Raw genomic sequence first — 27,156 nt, 5'->3', positions numbered from 1 at the left:
ACAACAAGTCAGGGTTTATGTTCCTGGCATAGAGAGTGTCTCTTCCATAGAGTCTCTTCCCTGTCCTCTGTAGGAGCAGGGCAAAGAAATAAGCTTAGGATGTAAGTGCGTTGGAACCAATGTCATCAACACTGAGCCCGAAGCCTCCCACTGGGTCTCATCAGTATGGAGAACATAAAAATGACATTCTTGAAACAACTATGAGCAAGGAGGACTTGGCCTGGCGTGGCGCTCATAAGGGAGTGCAAAGTTCCCCACATGGTTGGGATTCATGTGCTGATGAGGAGGAGGACTCAAATCCTGTACCCTCCAGTATTAGAAACTGGATGAAATTCTCTGAGAGATGGTTTGCAAAGATTCTCTCCCCACTGATGCAGCTGCGGATAAGGGGTATTCTAAGGAATTTTCTACAGTGTGAGGGAGAGGAGTTCCAGTAGCACAAGTCCTGTTAGTGGGAAGGTGGCTTAAAAATGAGATGTAAGGGAAGTTTTTAAAGAATTTTGAACATGTAAGAAAACACCACACTTCGAGAAGCTTGACTAGAAAAGCATGTGACACTCCAGACTGGGTCCTCAGCAGAAATAGTCTGATTTATGCCTCCTCTAGAACAGGCTCTTGGTTTCTTCTGCTACTTCTCCTTAAATAGCAAGATCCATATAAAAATCACTGAATGAGGATCTTCTATGGCAGCAGTTTTACATTGCAAATTACTCAATGAGGTATGAAAGAGACAGCTCAGCTGCACAAAATCATAATTTCAATGTTAGGTTTGGTTTATTTTCAGCTTCATGACTCAATGGAGTAGATCCTCTATATGGCATTGAAAGTAAAATCTGGCCAAGTTTAAAATCAGGGGTTTTAACTCATCTTTAAGTAACCTTTTCCTTCATCTCAAAATACAATGTTGTCATGTGTGTGCTGAAGCTAAGTCTGTGTGCCACAGAAAATTGCATAGAAAAGTGAGAAGGGGAATTACTCTGCATGTAGAAAATATAAAAGTAGTATAAACACATGTCAAATATTAGCATAAAACTTGAATATAAAGATGATTTTTTAAATTCTAACTCCAGTTTATACTTTTTTTTAAAAAAAACAACCCACAACCAACCCATACCTTTCCGGAGTAAAATCTTTGCTTGCATGAGAATATAGGGTTCACATAAACACATGTAAGAGCGGGTGTGTATTCCTGTTTTCAAGAGGGAACACTTTTTCAACCTCTTGCAAAAGCTGTTTCTATTACAGGGAACAACATCCCTAGCAATTTCTTGGAAAAAATAGGAGTAAAGCCATATGGGAAATTGGTGAAGAGAGTTTTTTCTTTTTCTGTTTTCCATTAAAATAGGAATTCTCAAAACATTTTCTTTAGTTCCAATTCATGTTAATCTTTGAGATTCAATTATCCTTGGGGACCTCAGGGGCACTATTGGTGAGGGTTTTATGAAAATGTTGGTGCAAAAAAATACATCTTGTTTATTGTATTGAATCTTTCATGACTGGGTGTAAGGGATTGTGGAGCAAGTACATAACAATCAGGTCTAGTGATTATTGAAGTCTTCATTTTTCTTTTAGACTTCCATGAAGGACAGGATCTCTGCTAATAAGACTGTTCACTTATGTTCTTCTAGCTATAGATAAAGTATTGCAACTATACTGATTTGTCAGCAAAGCTTCTATTAGTGAGAGTTGTTTTGAAAATCCCCTTGCAGAAGTGCATGGAGATGCTGTCGATGCCATTTTTTGCCCTTTTGTTCTTTTAAAAAAATAAAAGAAAAGAAAAATATAGAGAATAATAATGAGAAAGTGTTCATCTAACTCATTCACAAGGTTCTACCTGCCATCCCTTACGCTCAATGAGTATGTGAGGGCACTGTTAGGCATATGTGCATGTAAATTACCTCTAACTGCACATCTCTATTATAGGCAATTACACTAATGTGCTGGAATGATACATTTAGTGTCTTCAGAAGATAGAAGCTGGGTGGAGGGCAGACTGATTTGAAGATCAATCTGGATGAAACAAAGAATGGTATTTATTTGGCAGACCACTGGGGAGAGCTGGCTTAAACTGCAGAATGAGATAACATTAGCCATTTGATAAGTGAGGCTTGCAATTTAGGAGTCTTATTTGTTTTTAATTTAAAAAAAATAATGTCTGTGGATTTCTAGGCTAAGACTGGGAGCTACCACTGCCTGTCTGTGTAATAGGTATCTCAAGCAATAGGAATTGGCAACCAGGAAATGTGACAGATATTTGAGTTTAGCCTGTCCATCCTGTGTCTCTATTCTGGTGTCAAAATTTGGGTTTCCTTGCTCATACACGCAAGGCAAAGCCCCTGTGGTGACTACTTGAGAGCAAGAGAAACTGATGCCAGCACTGCCTGTGTGGTCGCCGGTAAATCTGAAGTGTCTCTTTTTGAGCAAGGGGAATTCAATGTGTCTGTGCCTTGACTACCAAGTTTAAACTCTTGAAATGCTCTTTGCTGGACAACTTCTGTTGGCTAAAAAGAGCTGTAATCAGAACAGCAACACTTTTTGGTGGCATTTGTTCTCTCCTGGTTGCTTTCCAGCATTGTACAAAATTCAGGGGACTTTATGCTAGTGCTTGGGTCTCAAATGTTTTACTTAGAAGTTATAGGAGGAAAGTTCTTGCTTCTACAGCTGCTGACAATGCAGAGATTTGAGGTGTGCAGGGAGAAACTTGTATGTTAAAGTACTGGCTATCCCCATGACTTTCCCTTCTACTGTACTCCATGACTATGCAACTTTTGTTACTTGTTCATGTTCCAGCCTTGCTCTTACCTTCATTTGGGAAGAAACAGAGGAAGGTCGCATGAGGTTTTCCCTCGCTTCAACCCACATGGATAAGTAAATAGGCAAAAGTAGGCAATCTTGTGGTATTCTCTATTACAACAAAACATTATCACTGGTTTCCATAGCAGCTTAAAGAAATCCTGCACACTTAAACTTAACACAGGATGCCCTGTGAGAACTGTGATGGTCAGAAGTGATGATTGTTATGATGAGCTGTTTTGATAACAAAAAGATTTGATAATCCTGGCTGCTTGGGGGTGACAGAATGAGCACACTTCAGAGGGACACTGGCCAGTCTCATGTTACAGGGGCATGGTGCACAAGGCATAAGATCAAATGTGTGTATTTGTGGGCTGCAGGAAAACAAGGGAAGGGTGGATGGAGGGAAAAGACAGCTCTGTTCCTGTTGTCAATTAAAGGCTAATTATCTTTATATACTTTTGAAGAATTTTATATTAAGGACTCTTTTTTTACAGGGATTTGCTTTGCTTCCCACAGGCTGCTTTAAAGAGTTTTCCTGTTTTATATTTGGCCGCACCATGAAGGGATTACTTCCTGATGCTTAATAAATGCAAAAAAGAGATTTGAAGGGCCACGCATGCGCACACGTGCACCCTTGCATGCAACTTAGATGTCCAGCAGATAAGTGCAGTATTTTGTTTACAAGCAGATATTACACTGGAAATCCTATTAGCAATCAGACAGTCTGCTGGCTGGATTTAATAAACTTCAACCAAAGGAGTTATTCAAGCTGGCATATTAAAACCCTAAAGGCTTAGTCTGACATTTTAGGTGCTCCCCTAACTTCCACCTGCACTGCATAACATGGAGGTGGATGGACTTGAGTGCACAAGCAAGGCTTTTCCAGTCAAAGTGTTTAAAATCAAGACAGAAATCCATGGATACTCCAGGTAGGATGATTTTATTGCACTAACATCCGCAGCACAGGGATGCTGGTGCATCTTAAATGATGCCTCGTCATCTTGAAATCCCCCCCTCACAGCCCTAGATCTTAGTCCCGTGGAGTTTGGGACTGTAAGGAGGATGGAAGGACATACCCTTTTTCTGGGGAGCAAGGCTCTGATTTGGAAAGGGGATACAGGTACACAGACTCCCTCCGCTCAGCATCCGCCTGTCTAAGACTTGCTGTGCCATCGTAGCTTAAAAAGACAACAAGCAGATGGAGAGCAGGGAAGTAGGATGCAGCACACACAAATTAAAAAGTCGCAGATGTGGTAGACGCATATCCTATTAGTTTTGTCTGGAGTTGGTTGAAAAATGCTAGGGATAAAAATTCAGATGGTTGCTGAAATAAATACTGTTGAGATGTGCAATCTTTTTAACCTCCTTCTAGCTTTACCTTGTGTCATTTCATTCTCTTCAATACCGGGGATGTACGCAGGTGAAAGTGAGATGCTGGGGGAAGAAAATGCTGTTAGTGTTTGAATGTATGAATCTCCCATGTGTGAGATTTCTTTTAAGTGCCTGAAAACCTGTTGAGTATCCGTGTTCTTAGCTAATGTCTTCGAAGCTCCTGCAATCAAATCAGATTGGAGATTTTTATCTTTATTATCTTCAGGGATTCATTAGGCTATAACTGATAATTTAGGCTCTGTTTCTGAACAAGACAATTCAGAGCTGAATTTTGCTTTGGCCAAGTGTTATCACAGAATCGGTAAATCCTGAAAGGATGTCTTAGGTGTTTCTGGTTTTCTTTCTTTTACTTTTTAAAACATTTTTTTTCAGCTTTTATGTGTTATGTTGTATTTTGAGCTATTAGCAGTGATTACACTCACAGTTTATGAGTTTTTCTCATCTTATTTAAACTCAGCCCTCTCCCTGCCTGCATTTCTGTCTTTTTCTAAGGATGAATCATTTAGCACCACCACTCTGATTTGCCCTCTCTTTCACTCTCTATGAACTGAGTTTGTTTGACAAATTCTGATCCTTCCTGAAAATACCTGGCTTAGGTTTAGAATATTATTTATTTTTATAGCCCAAAGCCCAGCAGGTGAAGAAAAAAATGAAGACAATTTGGTAAATAATGAACACAGGGATGACATATTGTTTTCCTGCAATGAGGAATAAATGCACTTTATTAAGTGACCTTTCCTCTAGTGGCTGCCAAGAAATTGGAGATAATAAAGCTCTTACTTGCAGAGGATTTTAGTCGAGATGGGGTATTCCTAAAAAAAAGGTCCATTCCTTTATTAAACCCTTGTTGCAACAACATCAGCATCAGCCAAAGTGTGTTATTGAGACTATGTTGTGGTTTTGTCTTTTAATTTATTTATTCTTGTAAATCCTCTGATTCAATTACTGTTGCAAATGAGAGTTTAATTCCCCACTCTGATACTTTCCTGATTTGTAGATGTTTATCCTCGGTCTTGCTTTACTCTTCCATGTTGTTTCAGGAGGCACAGTGCGCTTGCTGTGGATTGCACTGAGGCTGGTGGGTGCATGTGAGCACCAGCTGCCTGTGTTTAGCCATTGATTCCATGTATGATCATAAGCAACTTAATCAGCTTTGCATCTAAAGGGATTACTGTGATTGATGACCAACAGGAATATTTCCACTGGTTTCAGTGTATTAATGGTTTAATCCAACATATCAGGGATGGCTCAGAATGGACAAGGAGCTCTGTGCATGTATAGTTTGCAGGGCAATGTTCCTTGTTCATGTGGGTGAGGGAGATGCTGAAGGTTCAGGGTAGGTGCTGTCTAGGAAAGAGTCACCCCTCTTGTAGAGTGCGCCCAGAGGGACTGTACTGTTCATGAACACCTACAGCTACTGTATGTTTGTGTGGTTTAAAGGTTTTATATGACAGGCAGGAGATTTGTCTCTAGAACAAGCTTCCTTCAGTACAGCTGTATTATCTTGTATTATCTTAAAGAATGGAAAGCTTTTGGCCCAGCAACTCTACAGATACTCTGGGGCTTGACAGAATGGCTTCTCTTTGTGTACTGTAGTTCTTTCTACACCTTAAAATTTAAGGGTATCTTCTGCCCATGAAAGCGACACTTGAGGATCACAGACATGAGTCAGCATGATTTAGACACTTGTGCTTATAGGACTAAACATATTCCTTAACCTTCAGTTAGGGATGGTCTAGATCACATATGGAGCTACTTGTCCAGTACCCAATTTCTGGTGGAAGCGAAAGCCCAAGCAGATGATCTGATCCATGAGCCCTGCAGCTGATGCCACCATGCTCTAGTTGAGCATGGATTAGTATCAAGTCCTGCACTAGAAGCTGTGGTTTGAACTCAAGTACTAACTGCAGGGGTATGTGTGTATTTTAAAGGATGTCATATCTCACCTTAAATATGTATGAATGAAAACAAGATTAGCTACTGGTGAGGGAGACTGACAGAGGAGTCAGGACATGAGCCCACAAATCCTTCTTTAATGTTCCCCCCCTCCCAAGTCACTAAAAGCATCAAAGAAGAGAAAAAGAAGCAGAGGTATAAAATGCAAGGAGCACTTTTTAATAGATTTTTCTTCCTTTTCCCCAAAGAGTTCAGCTGCAGAGAAAGAGTGGAACATAATAATCCTTAGCATTTATACAGCACTTTACATTTCCAAAGCTCTGTACAAACATTAACTGATCAATCTTCACAACACCCCTGTGAGTTAAGGATGTATGATTAACCCCATTTTACATTGGGGGAAACCATAACATTTCAGAGCCTGACTTCCCCCCACCCCTCTGGAGGTGCACGGTTCTTGCAGATCCCACTGATTTAAATAGGAGTTATCCCTGACACTTCTGAGCAGTGGGTACTTTGAGACTGCCTCAGGGCTACATTGCCAGTGTGTGGTTGATGCTCCAAAGGGTCTGTCTTCCCTTACTCTGCTCTAACCAAAAGCATGGATGGCCCATGCTTTTACACACTTTTGTCCTCAGTGGAGTGGGACCAGTGACTGGAATTTCAAGAAGCAAACCTATGCTTTGCTGATGTGCCTACTTGAATACTGTGAAGCTGTCTTTATTTGGAACCCCTCGGGAAAAGCCTGTTATCCCAGTGTGGACTGGGTTTGCGTGGCAAGGTTTTGGTGGCAGGGGAGGCTTCTGTGGAAAGCTGCTAGAAACTTCTATGTGTGATGGAGCCAGTGCCTGCTGGCATTGTATTGAAGAAGCTGGGGGAGAACTGGGCAACTGCAGCTGAAGAGAGGAGTAAAGACAAGTGACAGAAACACAAAGTCGGTGAGGAAGGAGGGGATGAGGCACTCCAGGTACCAAGGCAGAGATTCCCCTGCAGCCCATGGTGAAGCAGGCTGTGCCCCTGCAACGCATGGAGGTCCCTGGTGGGGCAGTCACCTGTAGCCTAGAGAGGACCCCATGCCAGAACAGGAGGATGCCTGAAGGAGTTTGTGACCCAGTGGGAAGCCCATGGAAGAACAGGCTTCTGGCAGGGGCTGTGACCCCATGGGGGACCCACACTGGAGCAGTCTGTTCTTAAAGGACTGACCCCATGCAAGGGGCCCACGCTGGAGCAAGGGAAGAGTGTGAGGAATCCTCTCCTGAGGAGGAAGGAGCAGCAGAGATAGTGTGTGATGAACTGACCACAACCCCCATTCCTTGTTGCCCTGTGCTGCTCGGGGTGAGGAGGTAGAGAATTAGGGAAAGAAGATGAGCCCAGGAGGAAGGGAGGGGTGGGGGGATGATGTTTTAAGATTCAGTTTTATTTCTCATTATCCTGCTCTGATCTGATTGGTAATAAACTAAATTAATTTTCCCCAAGTTGAGCCTGTTTTGCCTGTGACTGTGATTGGACAGTGATCACTCCCTGTTACTATCTTGACCCATGAGACTTTCCTTGTACGTTCTTCCCCCTGTCCAGTTGAGGAGGCGAGTGATTGAGCAGCTTTAGGGGGCACCTGGCATCCAGCCAGGGTCAGCCCACAACGTGATGACTTTTCCTTTTTCTTTTTTTACTTATATTTCCTTTTCCAACCCCTGTAATAATTTAAAATGAAATGTAATCCTGTATAGAGTGAAAGCACCCAAATACAGTGATATACCTGCTCCTTGATGCCTTTTTTCCCCTTTCTTTTTCAATTGTTTCTTGATAATTTTCTATGTTTTAGAGAAAATGGCAGGTAGAACAAGGAATTAATGCAAAAATGCATCTTTTCTAGTTCTTTTTCTACCATAGAAATAAATAGATGTTTTGAACATGAAATTTTGGTATAAAATGTTGAATTTTATTAACTTTTTAATGCTTCCTGAGTTTCCATCCCCTGAGCATGTATTGACTCCTAAAGCAGAACTCTGCTTTTGCAGGAGATGGAACTATGTGGCAATGATGTCCTTTAGTTTTGCTCTCCATTTTGCTCCTTGCCTTTGTGCCTCCTGAGCCACGAGTGCTTTCGTATTAACTCACCTTGAGCTCTCATCAAGAGAAAACCAATGGATTTACTCAGAGAGGGTGCCCCATTGTGTCTAAAAGAGATTTGTCTCCAAAGACATGTCCTATAGGCAGGGGTGGCCCCATATGACATACAGAAGGAACATGATCAGAGAGGTAGACTTGAAGACAGAACCTTAGGTTTCTGCACCAGCTGGTGTGCGTAGGTCATGCACAGAATGCAAATAAAGATAAAACCCACTGTGAAGGTAGCTGCTGCCTGCCTTGGTGTACATTGCCTTCCTCCCACCTTCAAGATATGGTGTCAGATATTGCAGAGCTCATAGGAATCACTGCCGCTTGTACATCATCAATGTTCACTCCTTTGGGCCTCCTAGTTAGCTGAAAGAACATTGAATCTAGTTAGGAAATGGGTTTCTTTTTCTCCTCTATTTAAAATATGTCTTAAGGATGAAAAAGGCTTCTAAATAAGACTGATGTAGATAATTTTAAGACTTTCCTGAAATGTCATTGCTTTGGGTATTTTGCATATTTGTTCGTATTTTATTTACCTGGAAAATACCACTACAATACCACTACAATAATAGGAGGCTCAAGTCTGGATTGATACTATATTTCTGGAAGAAAATAGCTTCTTCTGCACTGAGATGTGACCTGTAGCCTATTGCTTTTTATCTGTATTATTGAATCTTCTGATTTGGGAGCTGTGCAAAACAGCTTTTCATTCTGAATGCTAATCAAAAGAGTGCGTTAATTAAATATACTTCTAATGAAACTAGTTGGGAATGTGACATGCAAACCAGAGGCTGCCCCTTCTGAAGTTAATGAGAGATATTGAGGGGATTGGATTTTATTTTTGTTTTAGGGGGGAGCTGGCCACTGATACAGAGATGAACATTAATGAAGGCTTATAAAAGAAGATCATCCTCTGATCTCTGTTGTACCTGAAATTGGTGGAGTCTCTCCAGATTTGCACTGGTGGAAGAAGAGCTCTGAATTTGGCCCCCTACTACTTAAAAACATGTAGTTGCCCTTTAAGATGTAAATCTATTGAAATCCAACCTTAGACATTGCCAGGGTCACTCTGCTTATTACTTTATGACATTTCCAGATTAAAGGTGCAGTGGGGGCTCACATTAATTTGCTTTATGTTTGACTAGAAATGCTTCCCATCACTATTAGAGCACACTTCAAGCTCTCTTCATTTTAGAACGCTTGTCAGTCATTTGAGAATGATATGCCCTACGTCTGGGATGAATAAGCATGTCATATATTAGGCAAAGGCTTTTCCTCTGGAGAGGCTCAAAAGAACTGACAACTACTTCCAGGGAAGGTGAAAAACATACACAAGCTCAGCAGCTGAATGAGGAGCAGGGAAATATTCTGCTAAGACGTTATCTGCTAAGTTGATTGAAAGGATCCAGGCAGTTGTCCTTAGATCTGTGGAAATGAGAGGAAATAGGGACCAGCGCTTTCACATACACCTCTGTCTGCAGGAGGTAGGAAAGAAAACTTCCATGGAGAGCTTGTACATGCCTGAGCAACCCTCTGGGTCCCACAACAGAATGCCCTATGGGTTTAAAGGAGAAGGAACAACCTCTTCTGAACAGAGATGTTTTCCTTTTTGTATTTCATTTTTCTGGAGTGAGAAATAGATTCTGTCACTTATTTCACCAATTTCCATCTTGAAATCTTTCTAGCTTTGATTTTGGAATCAGTTTGGAAGCTGCCTGTATATTAGGCCCTTAAGGGGGGGAAAAAGTGATGGCTGTGTCATGAGGCACCCTGTTTATCAGGTGTTAATGTGATTCCAGTTAATATCAGAGTACCCCAGCATAGGAAGTATCTGTAACTTCCCTAATAGCATGCAAAACATCAGCCTAGAGGTTTACTGATGCTGCTTTACAGGAAGAGGCCTTTTGGTGAATGTCACAACAAAGTTCCCTTTATGGCTCTTTAACCAAGTCACTTCACAGTGCATATCTGTGGGTCACAAATCCTGCAAAGACTGGGGGGGGAAAAGCAAAATAAAAGATTTTTTTGTCATTTTGATTTTGAACCTTTGGGGTTGTTTGAATTTGAAGCTCAAAACCAGCAGTGGAAATATAAAAACCACAAAGCCTGATTCTGAGAGTGGTGGGTGAAGATGGCTTTCCACAAAGCCACCAGATTTTATGTACTGGCACACCATGACAGGCATAAACACCTTTACCTTTATACTGCCTGTGCACTTGATGTGTGTGTGTTTAAATGTCTTGCATCCCTGGCCAAGGAGTTTTGGAGAATCGGGCCCTTCATTCCAAAGTGATGAATTTCAGGCAGTTTTTTAAGTCTTCTTTGTTTTAAAGAAGTGGATTGGCCTGTATGTTTATTTTTCTATAATCAGCATTTCTATGTTCTGTGAATGCTGACTCTCTGAGAGGAGTAATGATAACATGGCTAAAGTACCATCAAAAATATGACACTCCTGTGGAGGGAAATTAGAACTGTAATGAACAACATAGAGGCTCTCAATTCTTTCACGCACAATTAACTGTGTGTTACTATGGCTCTTGCAAAGTGTATCATAAGGACAGTGAGTTCCTGACTGACCTGTGTGTCAGTCCATCACTAGTCGTGACCAACCTGTATCTTCACCTATTCCTGCTCAGCCCCACTGAAAGGTATATCAAACTGCTGCATCTGCAGATCTTTCTACCAGCAGCTTCATCTGTTCTTGTTGCTGTATTCTCTGGGGAGCTTGTCTCTGTTTCATGTTCTATATGATACCCTAAAACACGTTACAGAGTGATGTAACCTGGTAAAAACTCACATTTTCACAAACTGGGTGTGAAAACTGCAGGAGCCAATTGTGCATACCCACTTTTTTTCTTAAGTGCTCTGTTTTGCTTTCTCTGCCTTCAGTCTAATGTCCTAACCTCAGTTATCCACAGAATTATATAGCTTAATATATAGCTTAACCCATTCCTGGGCTTTTATCTTTCCTTATATTAACTTATCTTTAGATGATCTTGTAGGGATGGCATATGTTCGAGACAGTCATTTTTAAAGCTGTATGCAGCTGGTTCTTGTGTGAATGCAGCACCCTGCAACTCATGATTCCTCTTCACTACTAATTATTTCCTATGGCTTTTAATTCTGCTCCAAGTCTTAGAATAGCTCTGAATGATGATAGACATATATTATTATTACAGGTTGTATTAAGCAGTCGTAGCTCAAGTTCTAATTACATTACCCTTCAGCCACGGCAGCAGTAACACTTGGTTTGGTTCTTGAGTTTCTAGGAGTAATCTTGCCAGTAGTTCTTAGTCAGACTGCAAGGTCAGGTAGAAAGGAAATTCTACTGCCTTTCTTTTCTTGTAGGATCTGAGAGGATGTATTGTGAAAAGGGACAAAACTGGTCACGACGAGAGAGGATTAAAATGAGAGGCTCCTTGCATTGCATGCTGACAGCAGCAGCACCATGACTCTGCTCCAGGCAGCGTGGGCACCCTGGGGAAGCAAGTGCTAGGGATGGTCTAAGAGCATGTGGGTGCTTGAGTTATGGGGTTGGTCTGCTGAGCATTAAGCAACATGATTGAAGATTTGTAAATACATGCAGCAGAAATGAGAAGTACAAAATGCCCTCTGGTTCCCTGTCGCATTCCCAACTCCAATGATTTTTTTTTCCATAAGCCAGTGATTTTTAGGTGGTTACATAAAGTCACATAGAATGGGAACAATGTCATATATATATGCATATATATTTCTCAATCTCATTTTAATATTTTTTGACTGGGGGAAGAAGATCTATTCACTGTGATCAGTGAGGAAAGGATGACGTTGGAACCAAAGGGTCTCAAAGCCGCGAGTCAGTTAAAAAGTATTTGCGTTTTATTATATTTAGTCAGTGGGTGGCCAGGGTCATCATATTTAAATGGCTGTTAATAATGACTCTGATTTGGGCCTGTAACATGTTTATTGGTGTTTGGTGGCTGTTTATAAATCTTAAGAGAAATATTTTTTTATGATTTAAAAGGGAAATAGAAAAATGACATTTTTCAAAAACTATTTGAGAAAATTCCTGTGGTATTGAAGTGACACATGAAGAGCATAGGGACATGATCTGCTTTTTTTTACATTTGGTTATCCAAATGCCCAAGTGAATAAACAGCATAAATAACAAAGGGGCTATTTCTTTGTTCTCAAATTCCTTTATCTGATAATCTCAGGCAGTATAAATAACTAAGGAAAGGTTTATTATATAATGCTGCCCAGGGATACAGTATTGCTGGTTCTTTGGGACAGTGAGGCTCTCTCCACAGTCCCCCAAACATTTTGACTACCACTATAAACTTATTACAGTCTATTTCTCTATTGTAGAGTTTTCTTACAGTACCCGTAAAAGCCAAGCACCTGATAGTAGAATATCTCATTTATATAACAATTTCTATTCCTCAGCTTATGAATTTTTACGCGTATATCTGCGTGTGCTCCAGATAGCTTATATTTGTCATGTATATATCCCTTAAAATCAATGTGCATGTTTATTAGCAATTAATGATTTTCAATAAAAATCCAAAAGTAAAATAATCACTTTTAGGGACTGGAAAAAAATCTGGTTTACCATCTTGAAATTGAATGAAGAGCATTTCCTTACTATGTTAATTAATTGCAGTTGACAAAAAGTAGGATCCTTTACTCCTCCTTTCATGTTGCTAATTCTATCCTTCCCTCCCTCTCTTTTGCTCTCTCCCCTCAATTAAACGTATGAGAGTATCCCCTCCCCTTTTAGAAAGAAGCTTTTAGATTAATCATATTATCTTAAGGTTCCAAATCTCAATGCCTGCGTGACCTTTCTTCCGTTAGAATCCATTATCTTAAACTATCACAATAATCCTGGCTTTAGGGAGGGAGAGCGGGAAGCAGGAATCAAACCTAATAGATGGCAAATAAGATTAATCTATGATCTAAGTGCCGATTACACTTGGCCCTGCCCTTGAACACCCAGGTGTAACCTTGAAATTCACATCCGCTAAGACACTGCAATTGGATTGTGGGTCCCTGAAGGGCTGGAAGGGGCAGCTGGCCAAACTTTACCCGTTATTCCCCAGTGAGACATGAGCTGTCTCGGCCTGCAGCTCTCTTACTTGTGGAATTTGGCAGCGGTGCAGCCAAATGTTTGTTTTGGGATGTTTAGCATTTTTTCAGATAAAATAGTTATTTTCAGGTCCTTAATTTTTGTTTGTCAGAAGCAAGCAGCCAGGGAATGGTGAACTTTTACCTGGACCTCACAAGAGGAGAAAGCTCTCTTTACAAAATCTGATAACTCCGCAGAAGAAAACAGAGATATTTTCTTTCTTTATAGGCTGACCTATAGACTCTGCCAAAAAAAATGTTCCATGTGAACTTGAATTTGCAAGGTCCTTGTTTTCAGTCCCAAATACTCTGCGTTCTGAAAAAGGACATCTGTGATAAGATGGAAATTGGCACTGGTAACTCATGTACTATGGGTGAAGCATGCTCAAAAGAGGCAGACCCAGAGGTAATTTTTCATCAGAGAACTTTTTAAAGCCATTATTAAAACTAGCATAAATTTCCTCCATGGCTGGCAGCTTCACTAGGCAGAACAGGATTGATTTGGATATGGCAGCCCAATTCTTTTTATATGTAAAGGCCAGATTCTCAGCTCAGGTTAAACAGTGAGAGTTTGCTGACTTGCTTGAACCTTACCCAAGAGATGTTGGCAAGAGGTGACGGTGATATTCAACTGAACCATCTACCATCCATCACCTCCATTTGGAGGCAACAACTGTAATCCCCAGCAAAGAGGCCGTATTTCTGTTTATACCTACCCTCATGCAGCAATACGCTGGTGGTACAATGCTGCAAGCAATAGGGTGTTAGTAGGAAAGCACACAGTAGGAAATGTCAATGTGAAGCACATCTGATGGTTGGCTGACTGTAAGGTGGTCTTTCAGTCATCTTAAAGTCATAGGGAAGAGGAAGAAGAAACAGAGGTATCATGTGGATAACAGCTAACACACCGGTAGCCTTGCAGGGGTTGTTGGAGGGATGAAATAGCTGCAGCCCCCAGCAGCAAACCTTATGGAGGGCTGAGAGAGTCCTGACCTGCCAGGGTCTGCCCACCTCTGGGAGTCATGTTTTAGGAGATGTGAAGGATGTAACTCCCTTCAGGGAAGTACCATGCACAGAAGGCTATTGTTTTGCTGCCTCTTCACTTACTTTGGCAGCATATGAGTGTTGGCTCTCATAGGTGTTTTAAAAGCTTTGTTCAGCTCCTTTTGCGGCTGGGACACTATATAAACAGCATGGAAAGAAAGTCTGTCACCAGGTCCCTTGCTTGGAAGCTGGCCCAGTGGGACTGGTGGAGGCTATGTAGGTATGTAAATAAAAAAAGGAGATAACCTGACCCCACTTTTATTTAATTTAAAGAGAAATCAATTGGAGAGGGTGGGAGGGGGGCAAAAGTTACAAAATGGACTGCTCAGGTGGACTTTGATCAAAAAGTAAATCTGCTCACACACGTATTGATTAGCAAAATCTCTTCTTTCTCAGTTCTCTTCATGAGTACATGAATACAGTGTTAAATGTGCCTGTGGTCTTGGAATTGTAATATTTTAGAAGTTTTATGGTGTCATGAAAAGCTGGAACCTTAAGCAGTGATCGGCATAAATATGAATCTGTTATTAGATTTCTATCAATTCTGCATAAAACCTCATAAGGATTTTAATTTTATGGGCATGTCTCTTAAAGATCCTATAGGCTCTACTTCCAGCTTCAACCTGTACTTCCCTAAACCTGGAGAAAGTGAAGAGCTGGATCCCATACCTAGTAGTTGATCTGGGCTGCAAACACCCATGAACAATAGCTGGTGCAAGGCAGATGGTGCCTTGCCTGGCAGCTGGTGCAGAGGTGCAAGGCAGAACTTGCAGCTGAGTTCAAGGATGGTGACGGAGAGGCAGTGTGGTGACTCCCAGAGCCAACCAGAACACACAGACTGTGTATTCCATCCAGAGAGGGTTAACTCACACTTGCAGCAGGCAGCCTCATGCCATTAAGTCAGGGAGAGTAATGAAATTTCATTTAATTTGTCAGGAAGAAAGTGCTAATGTTAAAAGGCATTTAATAAAAAGGGGGAGATTCTTTGAAAGGAAGCCTTTAAGTAATTACTTCAAGTGTCTTAGGCCTACTCACCAGAATATTTACATTAGTGTCTCCCAGCGCCAAAGTGTAATTAAATTAGTGCAGCATTTACATTCCATCCTGTTGGTTTTTCTTTTTTTTTTTTTTTTTAAGAAGTGTGATTTTATTAACAATTCTCAAAAAAAAAAAAAAAAAAAAAGAAAAAGAAAAGCAAGCCTTGATCTAATCTAATCAGGTGTTAGTGTTTTGTTAATGTTCTCACTGAGAAAACTACGGAGTTAACAGGCTTGGAGAAGGCAGGGAGAGGGGCTAAAACAAACTTCATCTCAGTTTTGAGTTCCTACCTTGGAACTGATGTGGAAAACTAGCCAAGACTGTACTGACTGCAAGGGTTTCCTGGTACAGCTTGTAGCACAAGTCTGGCTGTCTTCACAAACCACAGAGGTGCATATGTGAGAGTAAGAGGAGGAGATGGAGGGGCAGTGAAGATGGCATAAGATGGAAGAAACAAGCGATAGACCTGGGGGCTGCCTATCCCATGGATGTGTACAAGGCTCAACATCAGATGACAGCAAGCTGCAAAATGCTAAAACATCTAATTTGTGTATTTTGTTAGTAAAAGGTTATCTTTTCTGGAAATCTGTATGGAATAGTCTTCTATGGGAGGATAACTTTTCCACCTTGAACTAAAACGAGAATGCATTCTGTTTTCCTTAGCTTCATTATAAAGGCAAATTTAAAAAAAGACAACAGATAAACCACATCTGGGCAAAGCATCTTTCTGTGACAAAAGTGGTTCAGTTTGTTATACACTATCACAGAATTACCAGCACTAGAAGACACTGGAGCTGTATACTGAGACAGAAAAGCCTATGGAATATTTTTTCTAACTAAACTAAATTAAGCTATCATTTTGCAAATATTTAAATGTTTTGGTGAAAGATAAATAATTGCATTAAAAAAATACCTCAGGAGTTAGCTGACCATTACATGTCACTTTGTTCAAAAGGAGAGAAAAGTCTTTCCATCATAGAATAGCTACTGTCTTCTGGTTGGTAAAATCAAAGTCCCTGAAAATAATTAAGCAAAGCAGAGATTAAAACATGACTGTTTGTTTATTACCTAGAGAAAGGTTGCTTGACTGGTATTATTTCATGTGAAACTTTCCTAGATAGAAATGTATTTTGAGTGATGATGAATACAAATAAACAGAAGCATTTTCCAGAGTTGCATCAAAACACTGCCTATGGTTATATAAAATCCTAAGGCTAGTTTAACTGCTGTGCAAATTTAACTTGGGACATAAGAATCCCAGATTAAGATTTCTGCTGTGTCTATTTATCAGTAGGAACTTCAACCAGGGTGTCCAGCAAAATTTATACAGTAAGCGTATAAAAAAAGTAGGGTCATGCTTCCTTCGCTTGCACTCATAGTCCTTTATCTTAGAAATGCTCTGGGTGGATCTGAGGAACAGTTTCTAATTTGCTAAGGGAAATATAATTTTTAAGAGAATTTAAATGTGAAAGTTCACCAGCACTGAGGGTTTCAGTGTTCTTCACTAGTGGTTGGTTTTCACCATCTCCAGTTTGCCTTGTGACTCTGAGAGAGATTCTAGCAGGAATTAGTCTTACTATATTGGAAAATTAACATGTACAGTGACTATGAGTTTTCTCCACTCTATATTTAAAGAATTTTATGAAAAGAAGAAAGAAGAACTTTGTGGCTGAGAAAAAGCCTTTGCTTTTGCCACTACCTCTCTGAGCATCTACAGTGGGGGTGGTTCGTGCTAAATCAAAGGATTTTGCAGGACAACAATAGCTGAGCTATCAGTAGGGGAAGAGCATATATGTGTAACTCCATTCTAGACACAATGGTTTCCTCTTCCCGTGGTACAGTGGATTCAAAGGCAATCTAAACACTCAAAGATCCTAGAAAAATATCTGAGCCAGGGGAAACCGTCCAGCACGTCAATGAAATGGTGACGGGCTGACACTTTCAGAAGGAAAAGAGGAAAAAACTGTAAAAGCAATGCGCTCTGCTTCTTCCTGCCAGGGCTGTGATGTTATTTACAACTTAGTAAGTTCTCTTGCATGTATCTGCCTGATTCAAAGTGTCTTTTTTATTTTTTCCTGTCCTCCACAGGGTTCACACTCTTTGAAGGATGACTGATAAAAAGTTGTGTTTTGAAGTTGCTGTTTGAGTCATGACAAACACATTGCAGTCTCCCAAAGAGACCCTGGCATGGGCAAAGCCCGGCTGGGACAGCCTGGGTGGTGGACCATGGTCAAGGATGGACTTGGACGAGCTGAACTTGCTGTTCACTCGGGAGTCAATATGTTTAATAACAGCATGGTTAAGAGGAAGGAAAGGAAGGGGAAAGCCTTGGTTCATAAAGGTGTCCTGAGCATGAAGACAGCTGATCCCTCACGCTGCTTCATCTGCCCCTTTGGGCCTTTTTCAATTTAACCTGTGTGCAATCACAGAAGCCCACTAAAGCACATCTCCATTTTTCTTACCTTAAAGGACATTAATCCCATCCCTACCTCTCAGAACTAATGTTCAAAATAATTTAAAGATTGGCAACATGTGCTTTATTCTGGTTTTGACTTTTGAAGTATTAGCTTTTTGAGTGTGGATTGGCAAGAAAAACACGCAAGGAAACATGCTGGGATTGCCAGCACTGAGCCATGATGTGTCTGCACTGCTTGTCAGGCCTGGTGCTATCAATAACTGCTGTGTCAAAGAGTACTCAACCTAGTGCCTATTTACATGGGGTTCAGATTGAGAGGACCTGGTGTTTTCGGAAGGTACAAGCATTTTATGCTGCAGCCATTTCAAACGCACATTTGTAGGGGAGATGAGGCTCAGGACAAGCAGCACTCTGTTTTTGATTAGGGCAAAAATAAATCAATCCTGCAGACGGGCTCTACGATCTGGAGAAAATGGAACTCACTGTATGTGGAAAACTTCTGAAAAGCAGCACTTTTCTTCTAGATGCCTGAGCAGGAGCTAATCTCTTTCAGAGATCTGGTCCTGTCTCTTAAAAACACATTTTTTTATGGTAGAACAGCTGTTGTTGCTTCTGTTGTGATGATCTGGGTGAAAAGTTTGGTAACAGAGAGGGAGGCTTTAAAAAAAGCAAAAGGCAAAAAAACTCCCCCAAAAATTCCTTTTTCAACCCACCCACTGAAAAAACCCTTCTGCTCTGGCCTTCCAGAGACATAAAACTTCTAGAGTTTTTTAATGCAATTAAAACAAATGCTGACGTTATTTATAGTTAAATTACTGGCAAGAAAAACAACTAATGACCAAACCCTACATTTGTACCATTAAAAAAAAAAAGGAAAGAAAATCCTAAAGGGAATGATTTGTAAGGATGTGGTTAAACCTATTTATACCCTGGGTTCTATTTGTTTTACAGCCAGCGGTGCACGAACAACATGAAAGGTTATCTTTGACAAGGTTTTAGCTATTATTTTCTTCCAGTGAAATGGTATTTCTTGAGAAAAAAAGGTCTTCAGAACAAAATAACAATAAATCCTGATTTAGATACATAAAGCTGCCATCGATATCACATAATATCAGTGTTCTTTCTCACTCGATACAGGCGTTTTTAAGATAAATGGTAAAACTGAACTGGAAATCCATCTGGCCAGCTGCCTGATCTAATGAATAACCCCACTTTGGCTCCTGCAATGTAAGCAGAAAGAGTTCTCTCCCGGCCGCTTTCGTCTGTCATGAATCTACAAGACAGCCGACATAATATCTGGGCGACAACAGCGTGCTAACAGTGCAGTGACTTCCATTTTCTTTGCTTTCTATTGATTTTCACTTAATAACTGGCGAAATACTAAACGTCCGCCCTGAGTACCTAATAAATCCTGCCTGAGCTTTTTATTGAGGAGAATTTAATAAAAACAACCATTGCGGCTGAGGGATTTTTCTTCTGGACAGAACATGGTGAGGGGTGGGTGGTGTGTGTGTGGATGAGGGGAGAGACATTTGAATGTTCTAATTTTTCAGGGGGTGAGATAATCTCCCTTCTGCCCTTGCTGCCCTTTTGAGGACCCAGGGTCATTTCTTCCAAAGGGACTCAGTTACTTTGCCTTGTGCTTGTTTTCCCCTTGTCCAGAAATGGCCACTCCACACGTGTATTGCCGTAAGACGGAGTAGAAGAAGGACATTTGTAGAAGGAAGGCACTTCCATCAGTCCATCCTGCACACCCACACTTACTTCTTCAGTCTGATTTCAATTCTGTTAATTGTTACGAAGGTTCCCTAATTGCCAGGCGTGGGGGCTGTCAGAATCCTACAGTAACATGCTTTTTATTGTCCTATTTTACAGATATTTTATGTTTGACACTTGACACACGGGCATGAAGATCCTCTGTCAGATTGGTTGGCTACTGTAACAAAATGGCATTTTTAAGTTATATGAAGTGTTAAATCTGCATCCAGTTAGAAACAAAACAAAACTCAGTGGTTTATAAGTTGACAATTAATCCTAATTGTTAGCTTGGGGAAAAAAAAAACCTCTCTGGAAAAACAAAAGTAAAAGTACAAACCTCTTCTTTCCCTAGCTGTCCAGCAAGTGTTTATGTGGGTATATATATACGTTGATACATATGTTTTGTACAGTTTCCTTACTGAAGGAGGATCAGGAGAGACTGGGAATACCGTTCCTGAAAACAATGTATTATTTTCCTCTGCATACCCTCCTGGAACAGTTCTCTTTCCTTGCCCATAAACTCAACAGAGTTCCTATTATACAAAGCTGCTCTTTTAAAGCATTTGACAGTTTTTATTTTAATTGACACAGAGGCAGTTTCAAAGTCATTGGGTTTAATGAACAATCATCTTAGCATTTGCCTGCTCAAATCCTCTTATTCCCAGCAGTTCACAATAAAGTTTATTCTAACGGTTGAAATTAAAAAAGGAGAGAGAGGCAAGTAGAAATGTTGAGGAGCTTATATAAAAATCTGCGAATCTCAAGTTTGTGCAGTGCTGTTATGAAAACTACTCAGCCATGCAAAGCAATAAGAGGTTTAATTACTCATTGGTAGTCCCTCTGCTGCTCCTGATGCGGCGTGTGGTGTTGCGGAGGCCTGGGAGAGATAATTGAGGCATATGGGTGGAGTACAGCGCTGCTGTGGCAGCTCATGTATTTTTTAACTCTCATTTTTGCATGTGCCACTGTTTCGTTGTTCCTAAGGGGCAGAAGGCTCAACAGTTCTGTGTAGAGAAGTATCCAGTAGGTGACCGTGATCTGAAACGTGCAAGGACCTTGCAAGGGAAGAGAACATCTCCTGGTAGTCTGACAAATCCACGCTGACTCGATCCACTGGCTGCAAAAGGCGGTGTGAGAATGAAGCCTTGGAGCCTCTGAAAAAAGATCTGTTTTCAGGTTTGGTTTAATCTAGCCAGTCTAGGTATTACTGGGCTCATGTGACCAAAGATTTAATGACTCGTAATAGGCGTAACAGCAGTGACAGCTATGGCCTTTCCCTTCTGCAGAGTTTACAGGGTAAAGGGTAGTATGTGGTTGCTGAACCTGAACAAACATGGACCCTTAAAAGCACGTGGAGGGAAGACTCAAATCCAGAATTCTTAAATTTACTTATAGTTTGGTCCATTTTAAGGCAGATTAATTAATGAACCACCTTCATCACATAACTTCATGTGACATGTCTGTAAGAATAAGAAAGTACTAAAAGTTTCTCCTGTTTTATTAGTGTATGTTAAAGACATTCAGCAATTGAAAGTAAAATTGACGTTGAAGCAGAGTGTGATCAAATTGTTCTCCTTAGCTGACCAGCCAGTAATGCATGAACTACCTGTCCTTAGAGCTTGGAAACCTCTTTCCTAAGCTAAAATCTTTTTACAGTTTTTGCCAAATGGATAAAACAAGAAGAAATTTTATCACTATCTAAACAGAGTAATAGAGTGACAGGACATATTTGCATTCTGAATAGATTAGCTGGTCTTTTAAATATTTATTTGTGTCTATTTTGAAAGTCCCTGATCCTCTGAATTTTTCCAAACACTTCTGATTTGACAGACTGGGAAATCTGTCTGCAGCTCCAATTATACTTGAAAAGATACATATAAATGATTTGACAAGTTAAAAATTAGCAGCAAGTTCTATACCTAGCAAGATTTTGTAAGCATCAGTTCATAATTCATGATACTTCACTCTAAAGTTCATGTAAATTCTGTATGTGTGGGATCGTTTAATTGCTAAGCATAAAGGTGTATTGCTATTCACCTAATGTATTCTATTGCTCAACAAAAGGTTGTTGTAGTGAGCTCTGATTGTGACAAATGATTTACTATTAGGAACATTCTGTAATTATTGTTCAGTGGTACCTCAGACCGATACATCATTAACATGATAGACGACCTTTTATATCAGCAAAAATAACTAAATTAATAAAAATGGCTTCATTCCAAACCGTGTCAGAAAGCCAATACTCGAAACAATCAAGTATCAGTGATACCTGAAAAGAACAGAGTTATATTTTTGTTAAGCAAATCTTATTGTTTGTGTAATAGCATTGACATGTGCTGTAGAATAGAGGGCTGGATTTTCAGCTGCCGTGAATCAATGATCTAATTAATTCTATTTATGTAGAGACACACCACTCCACATCTGTCAAGGGTATGATATGTAGGATTTTATTGTACTGCTAAAAGCAAGACTGTAAATGAAGTATCAGAAAACTGGGTGGTTTTTTTTTTCCTTTTAAGAATTCTGGGAACTGATGCAAGTGTGCTTTGACATGTTGGTTCTTTAGATTCTGCTCCCAGTTCCATCCACACAAATCTGATGTGACTCTCCTCAATGAAATACTATGTCCAAATTTATATTGTTGTCATTTGAATTTGGGTAAGACAAAATCCCATCCTTTAGCCATTAAAGTTAGGAAAATAGAAAACTACTTAAAGAATAGGGTATTTTTTTTTTTTTTTCAGCTGAAGAGTCTAAGCTCAAGATCATGAATTCTTTGTTTTTCACTCCGCCAGATTCGGTTTTTAATATTTGTTTCAATTACTTGACAAAATAGTGCAGTTTATGATGGAAAATAGTGAGCCACTAGTTCTGGAGACACTGTAGCTTTGCAGAATACGGGTAACTTGGGGGTGATGTCATTTTCATACCCTAGGCTTTCCCCCTGACCCCTCTAAGGAGCCAGCAGGGAATAACAAACACAGGTACTACTGCTTAGGGAAGGGCTGGAGATATAGTGGCTACAGGGCACTTCCACTCAGGAATTTCTTTCATGTCTTAATTTCTAATACCTCCCATTCTCTCCTTACCCTTTAGTATAGGGCAGCCCCCATGATAAAAAGGTAGGAGGAAAAACCATATTGAGACTGATGCTGGAACAGTCCCTGTGAGAGCCATGACCACGGCTGAATGTACCACTCTGGACTATTCCTCTATTGTTTTTTTCTTTATTCAGACCTCTTCTATATCCACCCTCATTTAATCTCTTCTTTCTCTGTCATTCTACCTAGCTGTTCATTCCCAAGTTAGCTCACAAAGAAAAAAATTGAAGAGGTATATTGAACTCACTTGGATGCTTGTCAAACGTTCAGTGTCACATCTCTTTTATCCCTTGCTCTTGCAAGTCTTGCTCAAGTGTTTCTTCATCAGGGACCGTTTTGTGTATTGGTGTTTTACACCTGGCTTTCTCAGTTGTGCATGTAGACATCACAATGATAAATAGGGCAAACAAATATCAGATGGCTGGATCACAAAATGTTGTATGATACCTGATGGTTTGCTTTACTGTCATGAATTCTCAGCATGTCCTTCCAGTGACACATACTGAAAAAAGAGCAAAAACCCAATTAATGCACAGGTCATTGTCTTCTAATAGGCAGGGAACAAGATTTTGGGACTTCACTCCTTCCACAGCTGTGTTACTAACTCACTGTGTAACCTTCAGCAAATCCATTTATTGCATCCCTGTAAAATATTGGTAATGAATTTACGTTTTGTAAAGTGCTGGGAGATCCACAGATGCAAAGCACTATATAAGCTAAGTGTTATTAATGTGATTCACTCAGTGAAATGAAATATCTGTTGAGCAAAACACTGTTCTGTAAAACTTATATTTAAAGTTACATATTTTACAGCAGCAAGAGAATGAAGGTTGTGTCACTGTTTCCAACATATAAACTATATTTAGCAATTTATTCGTTGGCTTCTCTCTAAGTAAAAGAAAACAGCTTGGTGCTTAAAAATAACATTTTGTAGGCTTGACGTTCATAATTTGGACTGGAATATTTTTTAAACAATTATTTAAAAAGAATGAAAAATCTCTTTCTGCTCATATAGAATAAATTTTCATTCTTGCACAGGCCATATGTGTGAAGGTTAGCCATTTATCTTGAACAGTTATTTCAGTTTCATATGAAGATTGCTATAGAAAAATGTTTCTGATATCAACCATTTCTGTATTTTCTTTTAATGCAAAGCTTGCCTTTCACTATTGCATCCTGTTGAACAGTGGGGCAGCGTCTGGATAATGGACAGTTCAGTTTTGTAGCAAACCCTCTATTTTTACTGCTGAGATGGGCTAAGTTGTGGAAGGTTATACAGACCACGTACATGTAGGGAAGTATATTTGACTCTTAAAAACCTTTTGATTTTATTATCTGATATTACCTATAACATCTTCAAGGAAATTGGTTCAATCATCTGAATTTTAACCCAATATTCTTTTTCTTTTGAAGAAAGAGGGCATTCATTCCTGATCTTCCCCTGTAATTCATTTTCAAACATTTTTTTATTCAGAAAGCTTTTGGTTCACAGTGACTTCTGCCAGGAATACAGTCCAACCTTTTTGTCTTGAATCAATTAATCAATTATCACTATTACTGGAGTCTAGGGAAGGAAGAAAAACCTTTTACAGAACTTTACCAGAGATTGTAACTAGTCAAGAAGAGATGAATCTGGATTCCATCTTAGGTGAAATGTTGATATAATTCTGATAAAAACCAAAAGGAACTGTACACAAGACTCTTCCCTTGTCATCACTATACCAAAAAACAGTACAGTTAGACTCAAGGTATCCTTTTATGAGGAGGTCAGACTAAATGGACACCTTTTTCTACTTCTGGCATCTAAATTGCAGCTCTAAGCTCCTACCACCTGACCTTTTTTTAAAGTTCCCTCTCCCCATTAGACACGAGTTATTATATATGGCAATCTGTTTGATTCACCATCATATTCAAACCCCCTTTGAGGAGCTTGCAGAAGAACTGAAGCATTTACCCAGCTATTTTCTTCAGTGATTATACAAGACTCAGGTTCTGACAGATAAGAATGTCTAGCCACTAAACATTAGCTTCTCAAACAGTCTGGAGGCTATAGTTAACCTGGAAAAACGTAGCTCTGAACTGGAAATAGAACCTACAGCAAAATGTAAGTGTAAACCCAACTGATTGAGGAGGTGAATCAATGTTTTGTAAAGAAAAGTACACAACAGCCCCTGGAGCCACTGTCCTGTTTATAGTAGAGAGATGAAGGTGCTACCATGAACTTTCTTTGTAGCAAGGTCTGCAGCTACTTTTAATTCAAATAACATAATTTCAGGAAATTATGCAGGTATATGCAGGTATTAGACTATTTCTAATCTCCAGCAACCACAAGAAAAGGCAAGCCTTGTTGCTTGAGCATTTCCTTGGAACGTTACATGGAGATATTAAGTAAATCTTATGAATGATTTTAGTGTTTTGAATAGGTCCTTGTTTTCCAGACTTTGGACTCAAAGTGATATTCTTTGTCCAGTTCTTCTAGATCAAGGCTGAACTTCTTCCTAGCAGTTAGCAGTGACTCTTTGAAATTGTTTTCAAAGCCAAATGTTGGCTTGAACTATTTTAGGCCTTGCTTTTGCTACCTTGGCCCTATCTTAAAGGAAGAAATTTGCCCTTGAAAGAAAGTTAAACTGCTATGATTCACCGACTTGGAAGAATTGCAGGATGCTGCCTGCCTGAAGTGGTGCCTCCCACTGGACCAGCACAAGTTTCCTTCCTTCTTGTCTGACCAAGCCATTAAGAAGTTAGTCAATTCCCTGAAGATTACTTCCAAGGAATATCCAAAAAGGAAATACCCAGCCCTGGAAAGGTAATTTACCTAGACAGGATTTGAAATGCAAGGTTTTCAGCTGAGGAAGAAAGTCCTAAATCCCATCTGGCTGTGGGAATATAACTTCACAATCTTTTCATCCCCTGAGCTAACAACTGCAGACATTCCACTGGGAGGTGTCCCATAAAATCCAAAGTACTTGGAGATCCATGTATTATTGCATATGGCCTATTGAAGCCAGAAATATGGCGTATTGATGTTCTCAAACAGTAGCAGAGCAGCATTCTACATTTGAGAATGGTTTGAATCCTCATCTGTGTGTGATGTCTCCTGAACAGAAGCTATTTTTGGCTTTGTGGAGGCACAAGTGTGAGGAAATGCCAGCTATCTGTCTTTAGGGACTGGCTGTAATTTGCTTCCTTTGTTCTTAAGGAGCAGATCCCCAGCTGGTGTGAAATGGTATTTCAGAAGAGCTACTCTTATGGGAAACCAGCCCTAATGCCTGCAACACTGGTGGAGCCTATTGCTAAGAAACCAGTCTCCAGACCAAAATACATTGTACTCTACCCAAATACAGTGATGCTATTTGAAATCAAAGAGGCTGGTAGGCTGAGGAAAGCTCACACAATATTTACTTTTTTAGGGTGAGAAATACATTTCACAGGACCTCCAGCTGGTTAAAATGTTTATCAGAGACTTTTATTTTTATTCCTTGCATGTTTTCAAAGTCCAGTTTACTCCTGAGGAAAATGCACTGGAAAGGAACTAGTAAGGTACTGGAGTGACTGCTTGGAAATGGGTAAAAGTGACTTGGGAGGTCTGGAGCGGTGTCTTGCAAACAGGAGCATACTCACCCTTTTGCTTCCTGGCCTCTTGGGCATTTTTGAGAACAAAATAGTGGCTGTAGGTAGAACAGCACAGGGAGTAATAGACGGGTCTGAGAGCACCAAGCCCTTATGCAAATAAGAAAAGCTTTTAGCAGATAACAGATGAACACAGTTTTAATCCTCAATCAAGTTGTCTTTGGCCTGCATTTTAAAATATGCCTCTTCCCACCATTTCTCTCCTTCCCCACCTTCTCTGCACTCAATAGGCAAAAATGCTGGTGATGTCTTCATTAAAAAAACCCACAACAACCACAAACAAACTAAAATCCCCAAGTGTCTTCAGAATATCCGTATATTGAAAAACCTTGACAACTGTGTGAACATATTTTCAACACCTGCTCAGTACTTAGCCAGATGCCTTTTTATTTCAAGGGTTTTGAATACTTACCTGCTTGTTCGATATATTGAGTTTAATGTGTGCAAAAAGATGTAGCTGGAGGAATTTGTGAACATTCCTTATCTTAATCCCTCTGTTGAAGAAAGTGAAACCTTGTGGATCAGATGGACAAAAATTTCTTCCTTTTCTTTTTTGCTTGAGTGCCTCTCTGCACCTCTGTGCCTCAGTTTCACCTTCTATAAAAAGTACTACTTGTTTGGACTTTGAACTTTACTGTGATATACTTATGCAAAGTGGTGCTTTACATTACAATTTCCAAGTAAAGAACTGGCCTTCTCCATGATGCCAAGCAAAGTAGTAACTGCACTGAGTTACCCACCTGCTTAGGTGGGGAGAAGGTACAACTTCATCCTTTGCCTGGTCACTAAGATTTCATCCTTTACACCATTCTCATGACTAGGGGCCCTTTGGCACACAAAGGTTGAAAAGGACTGTTCATTCCT

Source organism: Psittacula echo (assembly GCF_963264785.1).
Source record: "Psittacula echo genome assembly, chromosome: 10".
In the NCBI taxonomy this organism is placed as follows: Eukaryota; Metazoa; Chordata; class Aves; order Psittaciformes; family Psittacidae; genus Psittacula; species Psittacula echo.
The sequence above is the reverse complement of the archived record's forward strand: the minus strand, read 5'-3'. Positions refer to the sequence as shown.